This window comes from Leopardus geoffroyi, chromosome A1 (genome assembly GCF_018350155.1).
Source record: "Leopardus geoffroyi isolate Oge1 chromosome A1, O.geoffroyi_Oge1_pat1.0, whole genome shotgun sequence".
NCBI classification, from domain to species: Eukaryota; Metazoa; Chordata; class Mammalia; order Carnivora; family Felidae; genus Leopardus; species Leopardus geoffroyi.
This window is the reverse complement of record NC_059326.1, coordinates 58,240,496-58,246,495: the sequence shown is the minus strand read 5'-3', so window position 1 is coordinate 58,246,495 and position 6,000 is coordinate 58,240,496.

The window sequence follows — 6,000 nt, the reverse complement described above, 5'->3', positions numbered from 1 at the left end:
TATATATATATAATATATATATATACACACACGTTTATATATATGTTAGCTTGAGATGAAACTATGTGCAGCTTGACCCCAGCATCAATCTCCTGACAAAATGAAAAGGAGGAAAGAGAAATTTCCTTGTAGACCTCTACAAGTGGTAGAAGGGAGTTTCTATCTTTTTTTCTTTTCCTTCTCCCCTTCCTTCCTTCCCCCTTCCTTCCCTTCCTTCCTTCCTTCCTTCCTTCCTTCCTTCCTTCCTTCCTTCCTTCCTTTCTAGAGAAAGAGAGAAAGCAAGGGAGGGGCAGAGAGAGAGGGAGACAGGATCTGAAGTGGACTCTGCCCTGACTGCAGGGAGCCCAATGTGGGGCTCAAACTTATCAACCATGAGATCATGGCCTGAGCTCAAGTCAGACTCTTAACTAGTTGAGCCACCCAGGCACCCCTAGGAGGCACTTTCTTACTCTGGAACATCCAGCAGTCTCATCAGGACAACTTGGTCCAAACTTTCAGCAAGGGAAATGAGAGTATCTCCTAAAACCAAATCAATTATCTATCCCCTCCAGGTGGGAATGAGCAAATTCCCCTGATTGGCCACAGTACCAAGGACCCAAACTAAAATTTGGTTAGAAAAGTGGTAAGAATGACTGGATGCTGTATAATCATTTAAAACTACCCTCTACGGGGATTTTTTGTTATTATATTTATATTATGATATTATATTATTAGTCTTACTATCTCATTTTCCTTTATTGCTGAGACTCAGTTTTCAAACCCAGACTGTCCACACTAAAACTTTTTCTTCACCATATAAATGCGTAATACTTTCTAATTACCAGTCTTTCCTTATAGGAGGATTGATGAATTCTCATAGATAAGTAAAGGCTAATGTTGATGTTTTATTCTTCATAATTTCTTTTGTCTCTGGTTTATCCCTAGGATTCAGACTGTCTCTGAATATCCGTAGTTATCAGAAAACACTGTATCTCAAACAGAAACTTAGAATTTTTACTACGAAAAGGTTTGTGCCACAGCTGCTCTTCTGAGACCATGACAGAGCTTCAGCTTTTTGCTTAGTTGCTTGTTCCCAGTATAATAATATGCCATGTTCAGTTTCCCTTGGGATTTCTTTTTTACCATCTCTTTGGCAACTTCTAACAAGTTTCTCTGTGATATTTTATTACCTTCATCAGTAAAGCAACATGGCTTTCTTGCTCATACACAGCCGACCTACAGTCATATTGCTATTGACTGAATGTTTTTGTCCCTCCAAAATTATGTTGAAATCCTAATGTCCAACGTGATGGTATTAGGAAGTGGGGCTTTGTGGGAGTGATTTAGTCACAGGGAGGAACCTTCAAGAATGGATCAATGCCCTTAAAGAGAGCTCCCTTGCCCCTTCTGCTATACTATAGGAAGTATGACACCCTGCAGATGGTCCTCATCTAAGCATGTGGCAACAACTTCAGACTCTAGAACTGTGAAAAATAAATTTATGTTGTGAATAAGATATTCAGTCCATGGAATTTTTTTATAGCCACCTAAACGAACTAAGATACAGTTGGTAATACAGTCAGAGATCTCATGAGTGATTCTATTGCTTCTCAAATGACCCCTGTTGCTCCCCTAAGCACAGAGTAATAGGTCTGGAGGACAATTCATTTTATGTATCTATTCAGTCTTTTTAATACCTTTTGATATTAACTATTTTTATTATTAATACCTTCTTGAAAAACCAGGATCTCCCTCAGTATATGGAATCCAGGTCTGAGAACTGGGCCTCATCTAGAAATTGGACAATAAAGCTACTTTTTCTTGGAGTAGCTTCTTTCAGCCTCCTCCTCATCTAGTGTTGATTTTGTTTTGATTGTGTAAATTAAGTAATTTTCATGTTTTGGTAGTTCAGACTCCTCTTAGATGCTAGGGTAAACTTGCTGCTCATTACAATAACTACAGACATCTTAATTTTGATTTTTAAATACTACCTGTCTTCTGTGTTTTATAATTCTATTACTGTGTTATATAATTTTAATACTAAAAGGGTACTCGGTACCACAGCACCTGTTGCCATCAGTCCTTACCTATAAAAGGCAGCTATTACTTAACTTCTCAGAGATTATGGTGACCCTCCTACTGGTGCATCCCATGATGTTTTGGTAAATGTATCTTTCCACAGAATACAGTCAGCATATGGGTTTTCTGAATATAGTATATCATTCTATTATGTCCATTTCTCCAAGCCTTATGATCACTTCCTTCAATCTTTTCCAAGGATATTGTTATATTTATACTTCAGTTTGTGTATACCTCAGTTTGTGGGCTTTTCCAACCTTCCAAAAGCCACTTGGTAGTTTAGCACTATCTCTCAGGATCTTGCCAGCTTTTATAATGATTCAAAGGAGAATACTCCCATATAGATAGACTCTCTTGGTCAAATTTATCATCTGTTCTCCTTGAGTGTGAGTCCTTAATATCCAGCCCCATCATATATCCTCTTGACTCTTTGCAAGTTTGTATGTTTCCTCAGTCATGCAGGACAGGACCTTTGGAATATACTTACTTCCTCTTTTAGTAGGCCAAATACTTCCCAAACAGTATTATGTTGTGATATAATTTATTGTCCAGCAGAAACGATAAAGGAGTTCTGAAGGAGGTTGAGTGCTGCCTTGAATGTAAAGACCTCTACATTACTTTTAAACATAAAGGGACAGGATGTTTCTAAATTCTGATAGGAAGGAATAGACACTGGTGCAAATCCAGAGAGGGCACCAGGAGTTACCAAATCCCCCATCCCAAATCTCAGGGTTCCACTCTTTCTCAATCATGTCACTGATGTTTGTGTTTCAGACTTGCTGGAGTTAAAAAAGCAATCTTTGGGGGCTCCTGGGTGGCTCAATTGGTTAAGCATCTGACTTCGGCTCAGGTCATGATTTTATGGTTTGTGGGTTCAAGCTCCACCTCTGGCTGTGTGCTGACAGCTCAGAGACTAAAGCCTGCTTCAGATTCTGTGTCTCCCTCTCTCTCTCTGCCCCTCCCTTGCTTGTGGTCTGTTTCTGTCTCTCTCTGTCCTTCCCTCTGTCTCTCTCTCAAAAATAGATTAAAAAAATTTAAAAAGCAACTTTTTTAAAGTTTGGCCAACCTTATAATTAAATCATGGAAGTGATTCTCAATGCTTTTGTCCTTCAGAATATTGCTATATTGTCATGGAGGCTCAATGGCTTTCTCTATCACTTTCAGTTTGTGACCAGTTTGTGAGTAGTCATCCTTAGACTTTATTTTTCTTGTAAAAGTTTTAACAATTGAACCAGGACAGCATTCCAGATGCAGTAAGTACACCAATGGCCATTATAGGACCCACAGTGCCATGCAACCAATTATGCAGCTGTAAGATTATGTTTAAAAATTTTTTAACATTTATTCATTTTTAAGAGACAGAGAGAACACAGCGTGAGCAGGGGAGGGGCAGAGAGAGAGGGAGACAGAATCCAAAGCAGGCTCTGGGCTCTGAGCTGTCAGAACAGAGCCTGACATGGGGCTTGAACTCACTGGCTGTGAAATCATGACCTGAGCCGAAGTCAGACACTCAACCTACTGAGCCACCCAGGTGCCCCTGTAAGATTACATTTTAGAGGTGACATCTAAGATGACTCATGGTATCTACTGTCATAAGTTAGGGTCTCAGAAAACACACTATAAGGAAGATATTTGCAGGCATGGGGTTATTAGGGGAATATTCCAAGAAACTACATGTGTGAAGGTTATTGTGATTGAAGCAAGAGGGCTCAGCTTTTATCACTGGATATAGGCTGCCTGTAAGAGCAATTCACTTGCAAGCTGTCAGTAGTTAACACTCCAAACAGCTGGGAAAATAAGAAGGCATCTGGGCAGCCCACCACTATGCTTCCTTTTACACATAAAGGTACTTTTTTTTTTTTAAAGAATATCAGTAAGTTCTCTTAGTCTTCTTATCTCTAGGCCAAATACCGAAGTCTTTTAAACTATATTATAAGTTGTTTCAGGACAGAAAGCATTTATATTTGTTTGCTCATCACAGTTTTGAACATGGTATGTGTCCAAAACCTATTTTTATTTTGTTAAAGAATTCACAAATATTGTGACTCTTTTCACTCAAGTGTTCTCTCTGACATTCCTATATGTAAAATTCTTGACCATCTTTCACATTCTTGTAAATAACACTCACTGGTCATTCTTTCCTAATTGACATCTATTTTTTGTTTGATACAGCATAACATGCTTCTTGTGTGACTGTTAATGTACTGTCTTATTATCAGTTAAAGTTGTCATTATTTGTACATATACTTGAGATATAAAATACTGTATAGTTTGTGTAAAAAACACGTGTTTACTGTAATTTAAGCAATGCATAAAACCACAAAGAATGAAAGAAAAAATAAATCTTACTACTCAGAATTAACAATCTTAAACATTAAATGAACATACAATTAGAATATGTATGTTTAAAATATTGAATGCATTGGGGCACCTGGGTGACTCAGTAGGTTAAGTGTCCAACTTCACCTCAGGTCATAATCTCACAGTTCATGAGTTCAAGCCCCGCATAGGGCTCTGTGCTGATAGCTCAGAGCCTGAAGCCTGATCCTGAAGGGAGGATTCTGTGCCTCCCTCTTTCTCTGGCTCTCCCCCGCTGGCGTTCTGTCTCTCTCTCTCAAACCAAAAAAAAAAAAAAAAAAAAAAAAGTTAAAAAAAATTTTTTAAAAAAGATACATTTTTAAAACTTTTACATTAAGGAAAAAATATATAAAATGAAGTACAAAATCTTAAGCATACAGAAAAGTGAACTTCTTTGTCAGTATACTCCCATGTAACCATGCCCTAGATCAAGAGATAAAGCAAGAAATACTTTGTATAATGTGATTTAGGACAAATATTACTTAAATTCAGTGAAAAGAAATTGATGGAATAACATTGAAAAATATAGTAAATTTTTTAAAAATCTATTTTAAAGACTAAAAAATCTTTAAAAATTCATTCTAGTATTAAGAATAGAGATAACAAAACAGTCAGGATTAGAGTAATTATATTTCATAAATTATGTTCCAGTATTAGATGAATTCAAATACAAACATTATATAAAAGATGAGGACATTAAAACTTTCACCTGTCTCCCTAATTCTCCTGATTATCCTCTTCAATGTTGTTAGTTATATAGTAAATATTATACCATAAAATTTATAACATTTACATCTTGTATTATCATCATAAACCCAGAATTGTTCAAAAATACTTCTCTACATTAATGACATTGTTTTATAACATATAATTTTTTTCTAAGAGGTTCTATGAGCGATGTTCTCCTAAATTTAATCAAGGTTCTATTATGTTTGTCTCTTTACATTGCTTGATATTCTGGAGGGTTTATATTATGCTTTCATATCACACATTCTTTACCTTAGGATTTTGTAAGCATTGTCCAATGCTTTTTAGCACTGAAGTGACTTTCAAGAAATTTCAAGACATTTTCCTGAAAATGAAACTTTTCAAGAATGCAATGAAATATAATGACTTTCCTTTTTATACTACATGTAAAATTTTTCCTGGATGACTAAATAATATTTTCTTCATTCTTCAGTTCTAATAATTTATGTAGGCATGCCATGTGGTAGAACATTCTATGTCTAATATGTATTTTTATGATACTTATCAATAGGACATTCATACTTCTTCCTGAATACCTTAATCTCACTACTTTATTATTATCTTATATATATTCATGCACACAATTTATAGATTTATTACAAACTTTATTTCCAGATCGTGTTCCTGCATCGTAGCTTTGGAAATGATTTCTGTTCTATTTATCAAGTTGTCTAATTTGGTTATACCAATTATTCTTACCATTTTTTATATTTTCCCTTCACATGTATTATCTTCTTCCTGATATTACTTAGCATTTTATGTCTATTTATTATCACGCTTTCATTAAAAGGGTCCATAAAAACTCAACTGAATACAATAGTACATGTTTATTTTAGC